Source organism: Neomonachus schauinslandi, chromosome 3, assembly GCF_002201575.2.
Source record: "Neomonachus schauinslandi chromosome 3, ASM220157v2, whole genome shotgun sequence".
NCBI lineage: Eukaryota > Metazoa > Chordata > Mammalia > Carnivora > Phocidae > Neomonachus > Neomonachus schauinslandi.
In genome coordinates, this window is record NC_058405.1 from 128,876,950 (window position 1) to 128,902,714 (window position 25,765).

Genomic DNA, 25,765 nt, shown 5'->3' on the forward strand with positions numbered 1-25,765 from the left:
TATTCCACAGGAAAACACTGCTTGCCTGCCAGATGGGTATAACATATTTATCTTTCTGACTTAAGTCTTCAAATATGTTTTTCATTTCTGCTAACCTTAGTGAATAATCAAGTTGTTTGCTAAGCCGAAAATTTAAAGCTCTATGTAATTCTCATACTTTTTTTTTCACCTCTGTAGTTTTATTTTTCTCATATTCCTCTGATTGTTTTTAAAGACTTGGTAATAAGCTATCAGACACCTGTGTGTCTATCGGAAGAAGAATTTCAAATTTGCCTCTGCCAAAGGTACACGTTTTCCACTTGTTGTACAACTAAGCATCTTCTGCATGGGTGGAAACAAAGTCTCCTTGAAACCCACTCTTGCTGGGTTTCCTCCAAAAAAACAAGAATCACACCTATTTCTTTAGCAGAATGATCAATATTAAGATGAAGGTAGCATGAATAACAGTTTTGATTATTACATTTAAGGAAACAAATTCTTACTTCACTTGCTAATAATATAGTGAGTGATTATTCTGACTGCTTCAGTCTTTCCAATGAGCTGACTTTTTCATATTTGTGTGTGGGGGGTGTGTGTGTGTGTGTGTATGCTTTAAATTTTTTCCTCCCTTCCCAACTTACACTGCTTTCTCAAATTATAGTTTGAATAGGATTTGTGCTTGTTATTCTCAAGGCAGTCACCACTAGTATGCCCTAAGTTTTTTAAAAGAACAAGAAGTTATTGCCAATCCAACCCAAATTCTAAAATAAATAAAACTTAAATATAAGACAATGTAATATACAAAGTACAAAGGTGATCAAACTTGGATGATATTATGTTAATGTTCTGTAATTATGTAGAAGGAGGGGAGAGATATTAATTATAGACTTCATTAAGACAAGTATACTGCTAAAAATTTGAGGGTAACCACTAAGAACTTCAAATATCATTTAGTATATAAACAAGGAGTGGGGGAAAGGAAATAAAATTCATTTAATCCAATAAAAGGAATGAAATATAGAAGGGAATATGAATTTTAAAAGCAAATTAAAATTAAAGCTAAGTGAAGACATAAATAAATGTATATAATAGAAGTTGATTGTTTTTACCCTGCAAAGAGACATTCTACAATTAGAAGAAAACAAATCTACCTAACTGTTATTTTCATTAGCTACACCTAAACCTAGTGACCCAGTAAGGTGAAACTTAATACATAGAAAATTAATATGGTACCAGTAAAATCCCATACCACCACCCCTCTCCCTCCCCATAAAGAAACTAGGACTAGTATTATTATAATCAGATATAATAGCATTTAAAGGCTTCTTGGTGAAATGACTGATTTCAAGACTGAGGCAGGAAACCTACAAGAAGAGCCTGGAGGATCTTGTAGTACCCGAAATTAAAGAAATGTTAAAAACACCCATCACCAGGCAAACCCTGCATGGAGCACTGGGTGTTATATGCAAACAATGAATCATGGAACTCTACATCAAAAACTAATGATGTAATGTATGGTGATTAACATAACATAATAAAAAAATTAAAAATAAATAAAAAAAGATAAAAAGAAATGCTAAAAACAAGCAAAGAAAACAAAAACTTGACAAAGTAGCAAAGTAAATTAAGCAGTATTGGATTATTATCCAAAGTATAAAATAAATATCTGTGAATGCATACTGATAGAAATAAACAACTAAGTAAATGGTGGAGAAAAGACAAATATCCAATGCAGAAAATTCCCAATAATTTATGTAGATACTCAACCCTGAAGGAGAGGAAGCATAACTCCCTACTTTATAAGTGTGGGTTACGAATTGTGACTTCCTTGCAAAGAGTGCAGTATGGAAAGGGGGACAGAGTAATTTCACAGTGGAGAATTTTGACAAACATTGCCTCAGCCAAATGATTAAGGTCAATATCAACAGTCAAATTTTGTTGATAGTGTGGACCTTTGATATGATGTGATGAGAATGATTCTTTGCTTCTATGGTTGTCCTCCCCAAAACCTGTAACTCCAGTCGTATCAAGAGAAATCGGTAAGACAAATTTCAGTAAGGGAACATCCTATTATATACCTGACCAAAATTCCTCAAAACTGTTAGGGTCATCAAAATTATGGAAAAATCTGTCAGTCACAGCCAGGGAAGCCATTATATTTCCAAGAATTGCTTATAACTTTCACTTTTTTAAAAAATTAGCACACAGTTACCTAACATGGCCATCTACTCTGGTTAACTTATTCTCTGTATTAGTTAGGGTTTTCCATAGAAAGAGAACCAATAGAATTATATATAAATGGAAAGAGATTTAGCATAAGGAATTGGCTAATACAATTAATAAGCTGGAGACCCAGGAGAGCCAATGGCATAGTTCTAGTCCAAAGCCAGCAGTCTTCAGACCCAGAAAAAGCCAACATTTCAGTTTGAGTCTGAAGGCAGAAAGAAACAATGTTGTATGCTTACCGCAGTCAGGCAGAAGGAATTCTCTCTTACTTGGGGGAAAGTTTTGCCTTTTTGTTCTGTTCAGGCTTTCAAGTGATTGGATGGGGGCCCATCCATATTAGGGAGGGTGATCTACTTTTATTTAGTCTATCAATTTAAATGTTAAACTCGGGGTGCCTGGGTGGCTCAGTCGTTAAGCGTCTGCCTTCGGCTCAGGTCATGGATCCCAGGGTCCTGGGATCGAGCCCCGCATCGGGCTCCCTGCTCAGCAGGAAGCCTGCTTCTCCCTCTCCCCCTGCTTGTGTTCTTTCTCTCACTGTGTCTCTCTCTGTCAAATAAATAAGTAAAATCTTTAAAAAAAATAAAAAATAAAAAAATAAAAATAAATTAAAAATAAATGTTAAACTCATCTAAAAACACACTTACAGAAAATACCCAGAATAGTGTTTGACCAAACATTTGGGTGCTCAGTGACCCCTTCAATTTGACAAAATTAACCAGCATCCACTGTGTATGCCACTCAGAGTACTGATTTTCAAAAACTTTAGTAATGTACAATACATTTCACTATTTGTAAATTATCAGGCAATTCATGATCATTAAGTTCTCTTACATTGTGCTCTAAGTATTTAGAAGATCTACCTAAAGGAAATTCTCTGTAAGTTTCGAACCCTGTAAGTTCAGACTGTTTTTCTTTATGACTTACTAGTATTTGGTTTTCTTGTAACTACCCATGTTAACTTGTGTTCTACTGAGATCCACCTCTAGACTGGCCATGTTTTGGAATGGTCTTGGGCTAAGTGAGTTGTAAAAATGAGTATCCTGGAAATGACTGCTTGTTAGTGTATGCTAGTGGTTTGTTATTCTGTTAAGATGAACTCCCTTGCAATTATTGTGCTTTAATTAATCTTAACCTCTTTCTTGAATATATATACCACTCTTACCACCTGCCTCTATCTGTGATCTCCCAGGTCACACCTGCCACTGTGTCTGTTCCCTGTTTTTCTTAACTCTAAGTTTTCTCAGTTGATTCTGGTTTATTGTCAAGTTTCTGAAATCTGTGATGAGAATAATTAGGAAATCAACTATAAAAGGAAAGCCAAGGCTAGGATAAACTATATCTTAATATATAGTTACTACTGGAAACCATTTTACCAAACCATTAACCAAAAAAATAAGGTTTTTGGGTTTTTTTCCCCCATAAGACAAAAAACAAAAAACAAAAACAAAAAACTTCCTTTGGAAGGTAATGCCCTCTGTGCTGTCATGGAATATGACTTCTTTCTTATAATATATAATGGTTTTGAACATTAGACTTAATTTCTGTTTGAAACTTACAGTGAGATCTTTCATCTCCATAGACTTCAAGACCACACAGAAATCCATGAAACAAACACTTACAGTACAGCTTTCTCTTGCTCTCTGAAAGCAGCATGTTCCTATGAAAACTTTTGTAAGCTGAAATGGCAGAGACAAAGAAGCAATTACCATTAATTGATACAGAAAATTTTTGAGTGTTCTCAGACCCAGAAAATATCCTTCCTTAAGCTTTTCTGATATTTCCTTAGGAATATCTTGCTAATGGATACACAGAATAAATCAAGATAAACCACAGATGCTAACAGACGTAGTTTAAAACTATGGCTGCTTGTTGGTGAGATGCTGAGCGTGTTCCCTGGAAGGAGCATGGCAGGGCCCCTCTTGCTGTTTGAAGTGCACACTGCATCTCTCATGGCCTATGGATGAAGTATGAGGCAGATCTGTCAAATGAGTTAGTGCCTTTACTCAATGTCTTATTCTGCAAATAGCTGATTAGCCCGATCACTAGATTAAATTCTAATTAATATCTAATTAGCAGAATTATCTTGATTGACTGTGTACATAATGGTCAGATTGCTTGTGCTAAATTGATAGAACTATGTGGTTTGGCCTCCCTGATCTACCACAAAAACCTTTTCTCCCCCCTTACCAACCTGGGCCCAAGTTCCACTTTGGTTTGTTCTGGATTCTGCCATAAAGCATTATATTAGAACTCAGTCATTATCCAGAAACAATCAACTATTAAAAATCATCTGTAGGGGCCATATTCAACTAAGTAGACATAACACCATTCCCCTTCCCATAAATAGAATTAATTTCACCAATTTGAAAAGTGACTTTTTAAAAGTTAGAATAGATACTTATTCTTCAATCTCCAGTTGTCACAAAAATTTAATGCGGGTTATATACTTTTTTTGTTATTTGTCTTCCTTTGTTTTTTGTTTTTTGTTTTTTGTTTCTTAATTTGAGAGAGAGAGAATATGAGCTGGGGGAGGGGCGGAGGGAGAAGGAGAAGCAGACTCCCCAGTGATCAGGGAGCCCGACACGGGGCTCAATCCCAGGACCCTGAGATCATGACCCGAGCCGAAGGCAGACGGCCAACCAACTGAGTTACCCAGGTGCCCCTATTTGTCTTCCTTTGTAAAAGAACATTGATATTAGGCATATACAATCACATGTTGCTTTAAGAGAAGATGATCAATCATCATTTGGAAAAAACACATAAATGATAAAAGATGGCTTTTACATGTTCTTTATTTAGATTAGCTGTGATAATTTCATGCAACTTAAAAATACATTTTGTTCAATGGGTTTTTATGAAGAATATTCTTTAAGTTCCCTTTTTTTATCTTATTTTTCCACTGTCCTCTTCTCAGTTTCCCCTATGGATCTACAGTGTCTTCATGCTTCATTTTTTAAATGGCTCACTATAGAATTTTCAGAGCCTAGAAATCTTATATTTTTTGGTCTTACGTTGAATTAGGCTCTACATTGACTGATTCTTAACTATGTAATTATAATTTCTTAACATAGACTTTGTTCATATTTAGTTATAATTAATGTTTTAGTCATCAAATTGTTGAGAATATGAATACATTATCTTTTCATAAAGTTGTCCATAAATCAAGGGCATTGTTTAGAAACTTCTACAGAAGACAACTTTTACAATATTATACATCTAGTGTGGTACAGGGCTCAAATTTATTGTCCTGTGAGACATATAACTGAGAATACAGTACTGTTAAATAATGTTATCCTCATAAAGTATGTATTTTCCAGCTAGGTGCAACTGAGGAGAATTTGATACTTAATGATCTTCTAGGGTTGAAGTGCAAGTGGACGTTAAAGTTATGAAGAAGCAAAGAAGTACAGTCTCCAGGTAGTTTTATGTTAACACAATAATCATGTGCAAAATAAATCTGTTCTAGTTCAGTGTTAACAAAGTGCCAGGAAGCTGCCCAAAGGAAGCAATTTAGTCACTTTATTATCTTATTTTAATAGAGTTAAAATACAGTGTAATATTAGTTTCAGATGTGCAATATAGTGATTCAGCAATTCCACACATCACCCGGTGCTCATCACAACAAAAATGCACTCCTTAATCCCCATCTTGTATTTTACCCATCCCCCCACCTACCTCCCCTCTGGTAACCATCAGTTTGTTCTCTATAGTTAAGAATGTTTCTCGGTTTACTCCCCCCCTCTCTTTCCTCTTCACTCATTTGTTTCTTAAATTGCAGATATGAGTGAAATCATATGGTATTTGTCTTTCTCTGAGTGATATTTAACATTATACTCTCTAGCTCTATCCATGTTGTTGCAATTGGCAAGATTTCGTTTTTATGGCTGATTAATACTCCATTATATATGTAAATGTACCACCTCTTCTTAATATCCTTTATACACACACACACACACACCTCTTCTTTATCCATCTGTCAGTGGATACATGGGCTACTTCCATTATTGTCTATTGTAAAAAAAAAAATGCTGCACTAAAACATAAGGGTGAATATATCTTTTTAAATTAGTGTTTGCATATTTTTCAGGTAAATACCCAGTAGTGGAATTACAGTATCATACAGTAACTCTATTTTTTTATTTTTTTGAGGAACCTCCATACTGTTTTCCACAGTGGCTGTAGCAGTTTGCATTCCCACCAACGGAGCATGGGGGTTCCTTTCTATCCACATCCTCATCAACATCTGCTGTTTCTTGTGTTTTTGATTTTAGCCATTCTGACAGGCATGAGGTGATATCTCATTGTAGTTTTTATTTGCAATTTCCTGATGATGAGTGATGTTGAGCATCGTTTCATGTGTCTGTTGGCCATCTGGATGTCTTCTTTGGAGAAGTGTCTGCTCATATCTTCTGCCCATTATTTAATTGGATTATTTGTTTTTTGGGTGTTGAATTTTAGAAGTTCTTTATATATTTTGGATATTAACCCTTGTCGGATATGTCATTTGCAAATATCTACTCTCATTCAGTAGGTTGTCTTTTTGTTGTTGTTGATTGTTTCCTTCACCATGCAGAACCTTTTAATTTTGATGTAGTCCCAATAGTTTATGTTTGCTTTTATTTCCCTTGCTGCAGGAGACATTACAAGAAAAATATTGTTGCAGCTGATGTTAGAGACATTACTGTCTGTGCTCTCTTTTGGGTTTTTATGTGTTCATGTCTCAAATTTAGGTCTTTAATCCCCCACTTTGAAAATGATGTATTTATTGCTATTTTAGGATGGAATGTTCTATTAGATCCATCTTGTCCAAATTGTTTCATTGTTGATTTTCATTTGGATGATCTACCCATTGATGTAAGTGGGTTGTTAAAGTCCCTTACTATTATTATATTAGCATCAATTACTTCATTTATGTTGTTATTAGCTGCTTTATATAGTTGGGTGCTCCCATGTTGCATGTATAAATATTTACAATTATTATGTATTCTTACGGGATTGTTGCCTTTATGATTATATAGTGTCTTTTTTTTGTTTCTTGTTACAGTCTGTTTTGAAGTCTATGTCATCCAATATAAGTATTGGTACCCTGGCTTTCTTTTCACTCCCATTTGTTTAATAAATGTTTTTTTCCTTCCTTTCAGTTTCAATCAGCATTTGTCATTAGGACTGAAATTAGCCTCTTGTAGGCAGCATATAGCTGGGTCTTGTTTTTTTTAATCCATTCCACCATCTTACTTTTTTTTTTTATTATGTTATGTTAATCACCATACATTACATCATTAGTTTTTGATGTAGTGTTCCATGATTCATTATTTGCATGTAACACCCAGTGCTCCATGCAGAACGTGCCCTCTTTAATACCCATCACCAGGATAACCCATCCCCGTAGCCCCCTCCCCTCTAGAACCCTCAGTTTATTTCTCAGAGTCCATAGTCTTTCATGGTTCATCTCCCCCTCCGATTTCCCTCCCTTCATTCTTCCCCTCCTGCTATCGTCTTTTTTTTTTTTAACATATAATGTATTATTTCTTTCAAAGGTACAGGTCTGTGATTCAACAGTCTTACACAATTCACAGCGCTCACCATAGCACATACCCTCCCCGTTCTCTATCACTCTCCCACCCCCCACCACTCCAGTAACCCTCAGTTTGTTTCCTGAGATTAAGAATTCCTCATATCAGTGAGGTCATATGATACATGTCTTTCTCTGATTGACTTATTTCGCTCAGCATAATACCCTCCAGTTCCATCCACGTCATTGCAAATGGCAAGATTTCATTCCTTTTGATGGCTGCATAATAGTCCATTGTATATATATACCACCTCTTCTTTATCCATTCATCTGTTGATGGACATCTTGGCTCTTTCTTAGGTCCTCTGCCCTAAGGGAGATCACAGTTTGGTAAGGGAAACAGTGCAAAGAACATATTTAAAGGTTTCAAGTCTAGAAGATGGGAAGCCAGTTGATGGTGGTGGCAGCAGTGAGGGGGACATTATTGATCAGTATATAGTGAGATAAATGGGTGAATGAATAAGTAAGTAGAAATGGGGAGGAGATACAGAGATACACAGGAATTTCAAAAAATATAATTAGAAAAAATATATATAATTAGATATTCCTTCAAAGAGGAGGAAATGAATTTTCTTTGAATTTTCTTCTCTTTCTCTTTTCTTCTCTTCTCTAAGCTAGACTTAGTGAGTAACTTCCAAAGAAGAAGTGTGGCAAGAGAAAAATGATTAAGTGTGTAGTGGGTAGACCTGGCAGATATCACCTTAGCCAAGTTCTCAAGGTTAACATCACCACAGAAAAGTCACATTAACATCAGATACTCTCTGAGTGATGAGAAAGGCCCTTCACTTCTGTGGTATTCTTCTCTCAAACCAATTACTCTATTCTAATCATGAGAATATAAGAGATACATTCAAATGAAAGGCACTTTACAAAATATCTAACCGTGCTCTTTAGAACTGTCAAGGTTATAAAAACCAGGAAAGACAGAAACCATAACAGACTGGAGGATTCTATAACAAGATAATGACAAAATGCAATTTCAATCTTGGAATCCTAGATGAGAAATAGGACGTCAGTGTAAAAAGTGGTGAGATCCAAATTAAGTCTCTACTTTATAGAATAGTATTTTAATAATGCCGATTTCTTAGTTTTATATATTACAGGAAGCTTGATGAGGATTTTTTTTAAACTTTATTGCTTTGTAACTGAATCAAATTCTCTTATATTTTGAAAGAAAGGATGTTCTCGCTTTCTGTAGTCAGCAGGCTATGTCATCCATGGATGCCTTGGAAAAGGCACAGTTCTAATCATGCCTTCCTCTGGCATACATTATTTCTATAACTTTGTTTATAGAATGCAGAAGCAAAATTTTAGAGGAAGTTTTACAGTTTCAGAGAAATTCCAAAAAAAATAGTAATAGTCTATTTTGCTATAGAGATGGTTTTATAATTAAAGTGTATGACTACATAGCACATTGCCATGAGGGAGTTCAAAGCATTTCGCCAATGTGGTTGAGAACACAGCTATGACCAAACAAAATAGTAATCATAGAAATGAAGCTTTGGGTTTCATATAGATATTAATATGTCTTACATCTATCAAGAGTGGTAACATTACAAAGCAATTTCTAACCAAGGAGGGTGAAGTGATTCAATTATTTATTCATTTTGTATGCATTCATTCACTCAACAAAAATGTTGTGAGTGTCGGCTGTGTTTCAAGCACCATGTTAAATTTTCATGATCACAATCAGAATATACTCAATGGTCTGTTCTACCTTGATCAAACACAAAATTCTCCTTGGATTGTAGATTCACCTACAAACAACAGAGGCTAGTATGGTCAGAAAGTTTACTCCAAAGAAGCACTTTGTTTTGTTTGCTGCTCAGTGGTATTTCAGAGTAAATCCAAAGCCTATGTGAGACACACATGAATAATAATTTAGAATTAATTTATTTTACATGACCCTCATTTTCTAAAACACGGCTTCCTCTACATCCCGAATGGTACATAATAAATAATTTAAAGTTAAATAGAGCATTGACTCTGCATAAAATGAAGACAAAGTTGGTTCTCTTGAGTAGAGTAGCTAAGAGCTAAGAGCAATCATCTGCTATTGATCGCTTCTAAAATATTAAGGAATGCTATTCCCAGAATACATGAATGGAATAAAGTTCGGCGAAGGATAGAATCATTTTTTCTTACAAAAATAACTGTTTCCTAAGTTGTTGCATGCACTGAGGGAAAAACCTAAACCTTTCAAGTTAAAGGCTTGATTTTTCAGTTTCTTATTCTTGGTCATGCCTGTTTATACCCATTTGTGAAGAAAATTGTTATTGAAACATTGTATGAATGGGAAAGGACATGAAATAATTATTTGTTAAAGGATCATTTTTCCTGTTCATTGATTCTGTACATGGAGAGAATAAAATCAAAGAACCAAACCTGATCATAGAATGTTAGTACTCTAAAGGACTCAAACATCACCTAGACTAATTCTCTGATATCAGGCTGAGGATACTAAGATAAAATTATAGTTAGTGACTGGCTAAGGACAACCAAGTAATTACTGATGAAGTCAGAAATGGACTACATTATATCTCAGAATTCATTTTAGTAAAAAAAAATCTGAAAAATTTGTTTATCCTATTTAGTAACTGTAGCTTGTGACACCATAAGGATTACTAAAAATGTAAAATATCCTAATCAACTGTATTTTAGGGGATAGTTAAAAAAAGAATTAGAATGCATGTGGATATATATTTTTTCCAATAATATATGTAGTAATTAATTGATAGATGATAAATGGATAGATAGGTTAATAGATATATACATACATATATATTCATAGAATTAGGTAAATAATTACACTATGGATATTATCTCTTTTTAGGAATTAAATTTCTTGTAAATGAAATTAGTATTCTGCTATATTTAAAATACCAATAGCATTTAAGTTGGCACTTAGAAAATGCCATCTAAAAATATCAGTTGTAAAGTGAATTAAATTAAAAATAAAATTTCACTTTAGTATTTTTCCTATAAGCCTTTAGCTTAAAAGAACAAAACTGACATACCTGTGTTGGAACTCTGTTTTTGTAGGTATCTTCTCTTGTGATTTAAGTGAATCGAACAGGTTTAGCATGTAAAAGAGGGATGGAAGGCCAGAATAATATACTGAATAGATTACAAACATGAATAATTTCACATAAACATGAAGGAAGAACAAATATTTTTTAAACTCTTTTTTTAAAGTAATCTCTATGTCCAACATGGGGCTTAAATTCACAACCCGGAGATCAAGAGTGGCACACTCCACCAACTGAGCCAGCCAGGTGCCCCAAGAACAAATATTTTAATATTGAATACTATTCACCTTTTTATAATAAAGATGAAAATATTTGTAGCTCCAGTATTGTGAAAGTCGATAGCCCTCTTTAGAGATTGTTTTGTTATTTTCATTCTTCAAGTAGGAACTCTCCAGAGAAAATCAATAATCTAACACTTTATTTAATTTTTTTGAAGTTTTTATCTAAATTCCAGTTAACATTCAGTGTAATATTAGTTTCAGGTGTACAATATAGTGATTCAACATTTTATCCATGTAACACCCAGTGCTCATCACTACAACTGCACTCCTTAATCCTTATCACATATCTCACCCATCCCCTCCATCCACCTCCCCTCTGGTAACCATCAGTTTGCTCTTATATTTAAGAGTCTGTTTCTTTGTTTGTCTCTCTTTTTTCCCCTTTGTTGATTTGTTTTGTTTCTTAAATTCCACATATGAGTGCAATAATATGGTATTTGTCTTTCTCTGACTGACTTATTTCACTTAGCATAATATACTCTGTCTCCATCCACATCACTACAAATGGCAAGATTTCATTTTTATGGCTGAATAATATTCCATTGTGTGTGTATATATCACATCTTCTCTACCTGTTCATCAGTTGATAGACACTAAGGCTGTTTCCATAATTTGGCTATTCATTTCTGGCTGTTTCCATAACGCTGCAATAACCATCAGAGTGCATGTATCCCTTTGAATTAGTATTTTTGTCTTCTTTGGGTAAATACCTAGTAGTGCAATTGCTGGATTATAGGGTAGTTTTATTCTTAACTGTTTGAGGAACCTCCATACTGTTTTCCAGAGTGGCTGCACCTAGTTTGCATTCCTACCAACAGTGCAAGAGGATTCGCCTTTCTCCACAGCCTCACCAACACCTGTTGTTTCTTGTGTTTTTGATTTTGGCCATTCTGACAGGTGTCAGGTGATATCCCATTGTTATTTTGATTTGTATTTCCCTGATGATCAGTGATGTTCAGCATTGTTTCATGTGTATATTGGCTATCTGGATGTCTTTTTGGAAAAAATGTCTAGGTCTTCTGCCCATTTTTTAACTGGATTATTTGTTTTTTGGGTGTTGAGTTTTAGAAGTTCTTTATGTATTTTGGATACTAACACTTTATCAGCTATGTCATTGGCAAATATCTTCTCCTATTCCATAGGTTGCCTCTTACTTTTGTTGATTGTTTCCCTCACTGTGCAGAAGCTTTTAGTTTTGATGAAGTCCCAACAGTTTGTTTTCACTTTTGTTTTCCTTGCCTCAGGAGACCTTTCTAGGAAGAAGTTGCTATGGCTGATGTCAAAGAGGTTACCTGCCTGTGCTCTCTTCTAGGAATTTTACATGTCTCACATTTAGGGCTTTAATCCATATTAAGTTTATTTTTATATGGTGTAAAAGAGTGGCCCAGTTTCATTTTTTCTGGATGTTGCTCTCCAGTTTTCCCAACACTATTTGGTGAGGAGACTGTCTTTTTCCCAATGGATATTCTTTCCTGCTTTGTCGAAGATTAATTGACCATTTAGTTGTGGGGTTCATTTCTGGGGTTTCTGTTCTGTGCCATTGATTTATGTGTCTCTCAAACACTTAAAAAAGAGTTAATACCAATTCTTCTCAAACTATTCCAAAAAATAGAAAAGGAAGAAAACTTCCAAATTCATTCTGTAAGGCCAACATTACCCTGATACCAAAACCAGATAAAGACTCCACCAAAAAAGAGAACTACAAACCCATATCCCTGATGAATATGGATGCAAAAATTCTCAATAAAATACTAGCAAACCAAATCCAACAATACATTAAAAAAATCATTCACCACAATCAAGTGGGATTTATTCCTGCATTGCAAGGGTGGTTCAATAGGTGTAAATCAATCAATGTGATACACCGCATTAATAAAAGAAAAGATAAGAGCAATATGACTCTTTCAATAGACACAGAAAACGCATTTGACAATCACAATGTCCATTCATGATAAAAAACCCTCAACAAGGTAGGTTTAGAGGGAACATAACTCAACATCACAAAGGCCATCTATGAAAAACCCACAGCTGTAATATAATCCTCATTGGGGAAAAACTGAGAGCTTTTCCTCTATGGTCAGGAACAAGACAGAGATGTCCACTCTCACCACTGTTATTTAACATAGTATTGAAGTCCTAGCCACAAGAATCAGACAACATAAAGAAATAAAAGGCATCCAAATCAGCAAGAAGAAGTAAAACTTTCACTATTTGCAAATGACATGATACACTATATAGAATACCTGAAAGACTCCACCAAAAAAAAATGCTAGAACTGATTAATGAATTCAGTGAAGTTGCAGGATGCAAAATCAATGTACAGAAATCTGTTACATTTCTATACAATAATGAAGCAGCAGAAAGAGAAATTAAGGAATCATTCCCATTGGTAATTGTACTAGAAACAATAAGATACCATACCACAAAGAGATGAAAGACCTGTACTTTGAAAACTGTAAAACCCTGCTGGAAGAAATTGAAGATGACGTAAACAGATGGAAAAACATTCAGTGCTCATAGATTGGAAGAACAAATATTGTTAAAACATCTTTACTACCCAAAGCAATCTACACATTCAGTGCAATTCCTATCAAAATACCAACAGCATTTTTCACAGAGCTAGAACAAGCAATCCTAAAATTTATATGGAACCACAAAAGACCCCGAATAGCCAAAGCAACCTTGAAAAAGAAAAGCAAAGCTGGAGACATCACAATTTCAGATTTCAAGTTATACTACAAAGCTGTAGTGACCAAAACAATATGGCACTGGCACAAAAATAGACACATAATCTAGTACTTTAAAAGAATTTCTATAGCTCACACCTCAGAGCGGAAATTTCTATTGTTCTTCTTTTGGTATATATGACAGCCTTCCCTGAGACTCAGGGTACAGTGTGCCATTTTCTCAGCCTCTCTTTCTTCTCCCAGAAAACTCATTTGTTCTTTCTTTCTTTCTTTCTTTTTTTAAAGATTTTTATTTATTTATTTGACAGAGACAGAGATAGCGAGAGCAGAAACACAAGCTGGGGGAGCGGGGGAGGGAGAAGCAGGCTTCCCGCTGAGCAGGGAGCCTGATGTCGGACTCAATCCCAGGACCCTGGGATCATGACCTGAGCTGAAGGCAGACGCTTAACGTCTGAGCCACCCAGCACCCTCATTTGCTCTTTCTTAAAATCTTTCTGATGAGGGTCAATTTTACAAAATCGGAAAACGCATTTTTCAGATGAAAATATTCTAGGATATCTAGAAGAAGACATAAAAGCTAAAATGTTAGTGATTCCACTTCAATTCAGTAGAGTGCCCAGGGGCCTGAACTCAGGTAAGAGGCTATTTACCTTTTGTTGTACTCTGTTTATCAACTCTCTGGGGCCTGCAAGTGAAGGGAGCATTTGGTAAAGTCAAGTGAGCAAAGAGTTATTAACAAAACAAAAGAAGGGGAGGAAGTCACTGGGGAAACACAGTATTGCTTTTGATACATCTAATACATATCTTCCATATAAAATATGATTGTATCATCTCTCTACTCAGATAATGTAGGAGAAAATCTTCAGTTAAGATAGAGCAACATATCAAAAAACCATTACTGATTATCTTTCATAATATATTTGCACTGCTTCACAAATATCATTGTGGCAGGACAAAATGCACTGAACCCCTGATTTCACAGAGGCCTCTGGGCTCAGTGGGCACCCAGATATTTGTTTCTTATACCATTCTCCGAGCAAAAGAACCAGAACTCCTTGGAGAACTGGTTGACTCTAGGACTAGGGCAGGGAAATTACAAATGAGCCTGGAGTGTTTTGTGTTAAAGAAAAACAAAACAAACCCCACACTGATGGGGGTAGTCAGAGGAGCATAAGAGCCAACAAAAATGGTCCCAATGGCTAGATGTAGAACAAATTGAGCAACTAAATAATGTTAATTATAACCCAACATACAGAATGAATAAGTCCATACTTAATGGGGAGACGAATAACTTCTTATGCAGAAGTCCAAATAATTTATGCAGGTACTTTGACCTAAAGGAGGGGGAGCATAACTCTCTAGTTCTTAAATATAATTGTGCATGTCCTTTCCAAAAAGTATAGAAAGGGGGGAAAAGAATAACTTTACAAGTGGAGAATTCTGACAATCACTACCTCAGCCAAGTGATCAAGGTCAATATCAACAGTCATAAATCATATTGATTGCTTGTATTCTTGATAAGATGTAATGAAAATGTCATTTTACCTCTCTGATCTTTCTCCTCAAAACCCATAACCCCAGCCTAATCATGAGAAAAACATGTTACAGTACTTGACCAGTACACCTCAAAACTGTTAAGGTCATCAAAAATAAGGAAAATCTGAGAAACAGTCACAGCCAAGAGGAGCCCAAGAAGACATGACATGTATGGTAACCTGGGTGGAATCCTGGAATAGAAAAAGGACATTGGTAAAAATTATGGAAATTTGAATAAACCATGTACTTTAGTTAATAATAATGTATCAACCTTGGTTCATTAACTGTAAGAAGTGTACTGTACTAACATTAAGATGTTCATAATAGCGGAAACTGGGTGCAAAGGTATATGGATGCTGTCTGTACTATTTTCTCTCTCTCTCTTTTTTTTTCTGGAAATCTAAAAGTGTTTTAAGAAACTGTCTTTGAGGGACTCCTGGGTAGCTCAGTTGGTTAAGCCTCCAACTCTTGGTTTTGGCTCAGGTCTGATCTCATGGGTCATGGGATAGAGACCCAAGTTGGGCTCCATGCTCAGCGGGGAGTCTGCTTGAAGATTCTCTCCCTCTGCCCTTCGCCTCATTCACACAGGTGTGTGGGCGCATCTCTCTCTCTGTCTCAAATAAATAAGTCTTTAAAAAATAAATAAAAATAAAGCACTGTCTTTGATTAAAAAAAAAAAAAAAAGGCTTCCTGAGGTAGTCTACAGTAAAAAGATGGATAATATGTGACCCTATAGATAAGTAAAAGCTCAGAAAAAAGTCACTTAGAAATTGCAAAAGATGTGTAGAAGAAAAATGTTTATATCCTGAATTATATGTGTTGACAGGATTTTATTTATTTATTTTATATTTACTCCCCATTTCCCGTATGTTTAGCTGCAAATTTTGAGTGGAAAGCTGGTATTGGATTAAATCAAAGTTTCAGGCCTTGGAACAGCACAAGCTTTTAAAGATTACTTAATTCATCTGGTCCTCAGTTTTCTGAGCGAGCAAAATAGTTCATTTTGAAATCATCCCCAACTCTAATATTTTATATTCTAAATTGCTTGATAGATATTATTCATAGTTTGAAACAATTACCTTTTGATATGAATCTGGTAATATAATTTGGATACATCATATATAAACATGCCCTTTAACTCCTTTCCAAGCTCCCTTGTTATTATATTTCTTTATAGGTTACAATATTCGAACATTAAACATTAGTGTAAAATATGGTTCACAAAGTAGTGAAACTTCATGTGATACTGTAGTAGAAAATAAGGTTTTGCTTAATGAAGAAATAAAAAAAAAACAAAATACACTTTATAGGGATGTCAGTGAAAATTAGAAGTGGCTGAATACAGAATCAGTTTGCATATATTCACCTCAAGCTGTGGGTGCAAAAGTAATGTTTGGCTAAAAACTTTTACTGCAGTGAGACTCAATGCCAAAGTATAAGAGACCACCCATTATATTCACATGGGATACATACCAAGATATTTGTGAATTCCCAAATCAATAATTTTAACATAATTTCCCCTTAACATTCAATAAAATATAATTGACCATTTTAAGTGATGCTTTTGCCTTTGTTAATTTCCATTGCATACTAATAAATGCATTTATAAAACTAATATTTTATTAAAATTCTATATTATGTGACAATCATTTTTTTCTTATTGACATTAACTTAGAGCTTAACTGAAACTGTCAAATTAAAGTAATGATAACAGATGAAGCTGTACTGTTTGGGCAATAAGATGCACTTGATATATAACAATGATGAGGGCATGTTTTGTTTAGTAGGATGAAGTCAGTTTACAACAATTGAGAAAGTTCCTCCAGATATTTTTGTGGCTCTCAGCAGAAACCTCACCAAAATTCAAACGTTGAAAAGAAAAGTGAGGGATATAGTGATATTTGTAAATGATAGACTCATTCTTGAGCAGCATCATAAATTCAGTTCTTACAAGATCATGTGTAGTTTTGAATCTTTCTGCTTATGCTTCTTTTCCCAGTCTCCTGGACTTATTCTGCATATGGACTTGACCCTCCTTCCCATGGTGCTTATATCAGCACCACACTCATGGACTTCCTGAAGGCCTTGTCCATCATCATGTTGAATCTCATCATGTATACACTGCATAATACTACAGCTCCAATACTGCTTCTGATCAAGAACCAATTTTTAAAATTAAGTTAAATTTTAGTTTGTATACCATAAAACACATACATTTTAAATGTATACTTTAATGAGATTAGACAAATGCATATGCTTTTTTAACCTCTACCACAGTTAATGTCTAGACCACTTCCATCATTCCCCAAAGCCCCACCTGTCCTTCTCAAACCCCCGTCCTCTACTTTGGCCCTAGGCAAACACCACTCTGCTTTCTATGGCTATGCATTGCATTTGCCTTTTCCAGAGTTGTACATAAGTGGAATCATACAGTATATAGTATTTTGCTTCTTGTTCTTTACATTTAACATAATGGTTTTTTTGAGATTCACCCACATTGTGAAATGTGTCAGTAACTCATTAGTTTCTGTTGCTGAGTGGGGTTCCGTTGTGTAGATACCCCGCAATTTTTTATCTGTTCTCCAACCGACAAATAATTAGGTTGTTTCCAGTGGTTTTGGCTCTTATGAACGAAACTGCAATGAACATTTCTGTGCATTTTGTAGATGTGTTTTTTTTTTTCTCTTGTGTCACACATAGACTTGGCATTGCTAGGTTAAAGATAAGGGCATGTTTAATTTACAAGAAACTGTCAAAACTTTTTCCACAAAGTGGTGGTAACCATTTTTACACTTCTACATATAAGGCAAAGCAAGGTCTGGTTATTATGAATTTTCACCAATAATTGATTTTGTCAACATTTTTATTAGCCAGTCTAGTAGATATAAGATAATATTGCATCATGTTGTTTTTTAATAATCTCCTAATGACTGATGATACTGAGCATCTTTTCATGTGCTTATTGAAGTGTGTATTCATTTGCCCATTTTAAAAATTGGGTTGTTAGCCTGCGATTGTAAGAGTTCTTCATATGTTCTGGATGGATTTCCATTGACAGATATATGTTTTGCAAATATTTTCTCCTAACCTATTTCTTGAATTCTCATTTTAGTAATGATGTCTTTCAGAGAACAAAGTTTTAATTTTTATGATAATTTTGTCTTTTTATGGCTTTTGCTTTGTATCCAAGAAATTTTTACCTACTCTACGGTTGCAAAGATCTCATGTTTCTTGTATAAAATACATTTTATAATTATAGTTTTCATGTTAGACGTATTTAAGTTATTGTTTACAGTGAGAAATAAGGAGAATTTCTCTTTTACACATGAATAGCCAGTTGTTCTAGCACCTTTTATTGAAAATAGTTTCTTTCCCTTATTGAATTATCCTGGCATCTTTGCCAAAAATTAACTTACTATATAGGCATAGGGGTATTTCTGAATTTTCTTTTCCTTTTCATTTATCTATATGTCTTTTTGTCAAAGCCACACTATCTCAATTGCTATAGCTTTATAGTAAGTTTTGAAATACAAATTCTTTTAAAAATGGTTTGGTTGTTCTAGATTCTTTGCATGTCCATAGATATTTTAGAATCAAGTTGTCCATTTCTTCAGAATAATCTGGTATGATTTTGATTGAGACTTTGTTATAATTAATTTGAAAGCAGAGTAAGTGGGATAAGGTGCTCACAGCCATGGAATTCATTGACTTTACCCTGTTCTCATTGTGCAGGAACAATAGGACTGACAGAATGGTGAAATGGCTACTGCATATTCAATTATGACAAAGCTTGGCAATGACAAAGCCTTAATGTTTGTGCGGTGCTGTATGAATTTTAACATATGCCCTGTATAAACATGTGAAGACATTTGTCCCATGGCCAAAAGAAAGCATATATCCTGGAAACAGTGGGGAAGTTGTGAATCCTATTTTCCAAGGGAGCTATGCTTTTATGGGAGACACAACTATCACCAAATTGAATTTGAAATTGAGGCTTAAATATGAACACATTAAGTACTTTCTGATCCTGAACCGATAACAAAGAAGGACTACTATGCTGCCTGGGATGATGAATTCCAACCATCAAGGGGAATTATGGTTTCTGCTCTACAACAGGGACAAGGAAGACTATGTCTAGAATCAAGGGGTTCTTTCAAGCAAGTACTATTGTTTCTATTTCCAGTGTAATTGTTAGTGGAGAATGATAGCAATCTCATACAGGTGGGGGCACAGTCATCCCAGAGACGATGAATGAAGATTTTGTTCACCCAATATATGAGAACTATTAATAGTTTTATTCTTACTGAGGGAAAGGAGCATAGCATGGGTAATGGCAGGAGGAAGGCATTTGTAAGGTGTTTATGATGGCACTGGTTATTTACAAAAACAACAACAGTAGTAGCTGAACATATCTATCACTGATCATCCATCTATCATCTCTCTCCCTCTCCTTCCTTCCTTCAATAGTTTATACAAGGTGTTACATTGGTATTTAAGTTATATAATATCATTGGATAATTGTGACTGATCAAGAAGTAAGTACTGGCTAAAAATGGATGGAATTATTTATGAAACTTCTTTTCCCCATTTTTTATCCCCATTTGCATGATGAATCATAGCACCCTGTTGTGATGTGCTAATTTAGATATACACAGAAGTGTGTGTATGGACGCTCAGAAGCTAAACTGGTGGAAAAGACTAGATCAGATATTTTCAGTTGATGCTCAGTACCATCGTTAATTTTCTAATATTTTCTATCAGTCACAGGGATTGCTAACAATATTACATTTCTAAAATTCTCGTGAAGAAATGTTCAACTGGTGAAAGTCAGTAGCAAAATATTTGGAAGGCAAAAAACAAGCCATTATTTTCTGGTGGCAACTGTGGACAGATTTTTGGGCAAAGGCAAGTGGCAAGACGGATTTCTTTCCAAGACACCCAATTTAGTGCCACAAAAAGCTGAGATCATTTATGGTGACATCCCTCTGTTCTCTATATTTACAGATTTCCTGAAGGCTAGAGGTGGCCTCAATGACCTTTGTTCCTCAACTCTTCCAATTACTCTATAAATCTTACATAGATATCCTTAGGTAAAGAAGTGACAGAAATAGAGCATGATGTGGGCTTTTGAGGTACTGATAATGTTCTCTTTTTAAATCTGGGTCATGTGACATGGGTATGTTCCTATTAAGAAAATTCATTGAGCAGTAAAATGTATATTTTATGGATGCACACAATACTTCAACTAAATATTTTTAGTGACAGTTTTTCTTCAAAAGATGTAGAATAGCTTCTTTTGTTCTGGCTAATCCCTGACTGATACACAAATATAAATCAATAAATGGGAGCAATACTCTTGTTGCAGATCTAATCTGTCAGCCTTTCCATATCAATTTAGCCATGTTTGCCACCTATTTTCTATAAAACATGACAAGCTTCACTTTGTTTTCTGCGGAGATAAGTCATCTGGAGGAGATTTGCGATTTCCTCCTTCTTCAGTGCCCTGAATGGAATTGTTCACCGTTTCTGACTTTTTTTTCCCCCTATTTTATTGTTAGTAGTCATTACATAGTTATCAAATTTTTACTCTCCCCAGCATGAGCTCATATTAATGTTGAGATCTTTATCCTGGTTTTTCCGGTAGAAGTAAAAATACAACATATCTCATATACCATGAAATAATTTATACTACCCTCATTGGAAAGATGGGGGCTAAATAATATCAAAGAAAGGAATATAAAATGAATATTCAGATACAAAAACAGTAGACTTTAAGGTCTAGGATGTTCTTCATGGTGAGTCAAGTTTCTGGGAAAGAAGACATTTCTTTTTTCAAGGAGTTTTGAACCATGACCCAAACTTTTTATTAAATAGCTAGCATTAATGTCAGAGGTTCTTATTCTTGCTTCTTCATTTGTAGGGTTTATAAAAACAGTAGAGGCAGCCTGGCTCAATCACTGATTGTGCAGCATTGACTATCCTATGAAGTAGTATAGTCAATCAGCTCCCGCTCACTGATGTTTCATGTTTTCTCCTCCTTGGAAGCGCATGTTAACGATGTCATTTTCTTCCACCATAAGCCTATATTGTCTGTACTGTATACATTCTTTAGCTTATAAATGTCCTCCTCCATATTCTTGTTCAGCTTAAGAGGAACATCTCTGCAATAACATCACAGAAGTGTTCCAATCTTTAACTTTAAACTTATAAAAGAAAACTTGTTCTTAACATTTTCAGAGAAATCTTTATTTACCATAAAGTCAATCAGTTATAAAACTACTGCCTTTTCCTCTGTTTCTTACCCGAAAATTTTATGTGAATCAATATTCAATTGAATCACCTTTTTTTTTCACATGTTTATGAAAAGAGTTGATTGTATTTTCCATTTTGCATAAACCTTCTGCCCTCCATGTCTGGAGCCATGGCTTTAACTATCTCCATCTCTTGCCTTTTCTCTTTTTTCTTAGAGGGAAGAGAAATGGTGAAAGCCAGACGGCTGAGATTCACAGCCTGGCTCCACCACTTAGTTGTGTGATCTGTAGCAGGTTGCTCAAACACATTGCTCATTTTTTTATCTGGAAAATGAATATGAAGATAGAACCTACCTTGCAAGGTTGAAGAAGGATTAAATGAGTTAGATTTATCAAGTGTTAAAGAATATATGGCAGATAGTAACAGTTATATAAATGTTGTCTTGTTGAAATAAGTGAAGAAATGCCTAAATATATGTAAACACACACACATATGTATTCATAACATTTTCAGGCATAGTGTTCATTGCTAGACTCTCTTCTCCATGTGGTCAGCCTGTACGTCCATTTTGGTCATCATTATATCTCTTTTATCTTGAGCAGTACTTGGCATGGAATTGATGTTCAAGAAAAATTAAACAGAAGAAGGATTAAATGAGTTAGTTATAATAACTCAATATTTGGAATATTTAATAATATATTTTTCATATATATCAAACATAATATTTATAACATTTAAGTAATAAAATTAATAACATATTCTTAGCTTTCTTCCAAATTCCCACTTTCCGGTAAGAACAATCATTACTTAGGCCTGTTTGTTCTCTCATTTCCGTAAGTAGCACTGCTAGCCAATTTTTCTTACAGACTATTTCTCACCAAGAGACAAAGACTTATCACTTCGGTAGAGTTAGCTAGGTATGCAACATGAAATAGAGAACAGCAATGTCCTGTTGAAATGGATATGCCATGAAGTCTGCTGGTCTCAGTTAGCAGCTGAGAGACCTGCTCCTGTTCCCTGCCCTCAGAGTGTATACAGTTCAAATGTATGTTTCAAGAGAATGACCTGTTCATCTATATCACCTTCAAAACCAGGAGTTAATTGTCATAAACACAGATGTTATATTTATTTACTTTAGAGTCTACAGTAATGCTAGATCTTTAAGCTCTTCTGATTTTTAATTTTTCTAAAAGGGATACCTGTTCATAAAGATACTAATGTAGTTTTTCAAACTTAACAGAAAGATAACAAAGGAAGTGTTAAAAGAAAGGAAATCCTTCTGGAATTTTTTCTGTCTAATACTATGTGTATATATAACATATATGTGTATGTATGTATATTAATATATATATAATGACCATATCAGCTGATGAGTATGTTAGGAAACAGGAAGAACGATCTTTGCATGAGGTAATAGCTTCCTGAGAAAATACACAGACACCAAAGAAAGTTTTTAATGCTTATCTGGGGCGCCTATGTGGCTCAGTCATTAAACGTCTGCCTTCAGCTCAGGTCATGATCCCAGGGTCCTGGGATCGAGCCCCGCATCGGGCTCCTTGCTCGGCGGGAAGCCTGCTTTTCCCTCTCCCGCTCCCCCTGCTTGTGTTCCCTCTCTTGCTGTCTCTCTGTCAGATAAATAAATAAAATCTTTAAAAAAAAGAAAGAAAGAATTTACTGAAATATATTTAGAATATGGCATCATGTATGGTTCAGGAAATAATTAATGCAGGTGGGATTATTGTCACTGAATCTTCTCTTACTTTTTCTTGATGTGCCAAGTGTCTGGACAAGTGTCACCTTGATCCTCTATAGCAGATAGTTCTCAGTATTCATTTAAATTAAAATATAACATTTTCATCCTAGAAGTTGATTGAAAAGGAAGAAAGGACTCAGTGATTTTTAAGCAAGATAAATGCTTTTGTCTGGCTTTGTGGGCTCACTCATTCAAATCTGGATTGTTGGCCTATCCTAGGCATCATCTAGATCATCAATTTCAGAAGTAAAAGCCCAGTAGTGGGGATAAATCAATTCAAATCAGGTCAAGAATGCACAGTCTACCTTTCAAACCCTATTTCCTAAATTTAATTATTGCTAATTCTTTTTATGAAGATCAGGTAAAATGCAGTGTTTTACACTTTGTTCTTCTTATTATTGTTAGTCTTCTGTGTAGAGGCCCCAGTATGTCATTAGGATGTTCTGATTGGATCACTGAAAGAGAACATTTTATATATGAAGGGATAATCATCTCTCCAGAATGGCATAGATGCCATAATTTTTAGAGGTGGAAAGACTGGGTTAAAATGCTTAATTAACTTTAAAAACTCCATGCTATCACACAATGCAAGAATTTTTAAAATGCTTTAACTTCTATATAGATAGTAAGGTATATACAAAAAGATGTGAAGAATTTTTGAGGAAAGAAAGAACTAGATCATTAATATGATAATATATACTCAAAATATAGGCTGGTAACAAAAGTCATTGTTGAGTAGGGATCTCTGGATCTGGATCTTGGTTGAAAGGAGGTAAAGGCAGATGTGAGAAATTCAGTAGGTCATGAACTTTTTGGCTAGTGGATGTATGTCAGCCTTGTCTCAAATATGGTTGAGAGTCCAAAGTAGTAAGCTAAGAACGGATCTTCCTTGGGACTGGATTTGAGACAAAGAGCAGGGTGGGAATAATGATGGCACACACTTTTCTGGATGCTGACCAGAGTTGTCAAATGCAGATAATAGACAAATCTTTTAGTGCTAGTGAAACACATCTATTTCATCTATTAATTTACTCATTATTCACTAATTTTAATAATATCTATTGAATACCATATCTTTCTGTATATAGATCCTGAAAATACAGAGAGAAAAAGACATATATGATTTTATAGAAGGGAATTATTAGAAATATGCTATTGTTATATGTAATAGGGAAAGAAAAATAATCATGTGCACTGAGATTCTATAATAGGTGGTAGGAATTTAGCCTAAGGAATGAGGGAAAGTTTCTTTAAGAGAGTGTCATTGAAACTAAGACCTGGAGATGGAATTATCCAGACAGTGAGTCAAGAGACAGGCCTCCCACGTGAAGAGAATAACAGGTTGAACAGCTCCAGAGTCAAAAAAAAAAAAGGGGGGGGCTGGCAAGTTTGTCAGAAACAAGGGAAAACCATGGTGGCTGGGTGATAGACATTGGGGAGGGTATGTGCTATGGTGAGCGCTGTGAATTGTGTAAGACTGTTGAATCACAGACCTGTACGTCTGAAACAAATAATACATTATATGTTAAAAAAAAGAAGATAGCAGGAAGGGAAAAATGAAGGAGGGGGGAAATCGGAGGGGGAGATGAACCATGAGAGACTATGGACTCTGAGAAACAAACTGAGGGTTCTAGAGGGGAGGCGGGTGGGGGGATGGGTTAGCCTGGTGGTGGGTATTAAGGAGAGCACGTACTGCATGGAGCACTGGGTGTTATGCACAAACAATGAATCATGGAACACTACATCAAAAACTAATGATGTAGTGTACGGTGATTAACATAACATGATAAAATTAAAAAAAAAAAAAAAACAAGGCAAGTGCAAAAAGGCTTCAGTGTTGTGAATAAGAGTTTTATGTAGTGAGGATGGTGAGGTAGGTCAGTCCTTAAAGACCTTGTAGATCATGGTAAAATGTGATGTTTTATCCTCTATGCAAGAAAAAACCGTTTGAAGTTTTGAGAGAGAAAGTGATATGATCTGATGATGTATGTTTTATTGATATCCTTCGGGTTGCTGTAAGGAAATGGATAGAAGGGAAATTAAAAGGTCTAGAGTGGAAATACAATAACATTTGTCTAAGCTAGAGTTGATAGTGGCAAGGATGAGGGCAGTGTTGATGAGAAGTGTTGGCAGATGGACAGATTCTGTGGTGTGTCAGTATGCTGAAAGCATTAGGGAAGACCTCAGACCCGTGGGACCAGGAATGACATAGGCCTGCTTGGCAGGCCGGACAGCTATAGCTTTGGTGACTTGTTAGAAGACAGGCATTATTAATTTAATCCTGCTGAGATCTAAGAAATGTTGGAAATATATTGACCCTCCATATTGCTAACTCACATGTGCCAAAAGAACAGCTGGGATCTGTCTAGAGCTTAAATTTATGAGTTCTAACTACAGTAAAGAGCTGAAATCATACTATTAGTAGTCTAGTTACATCTTTGAATCACTGG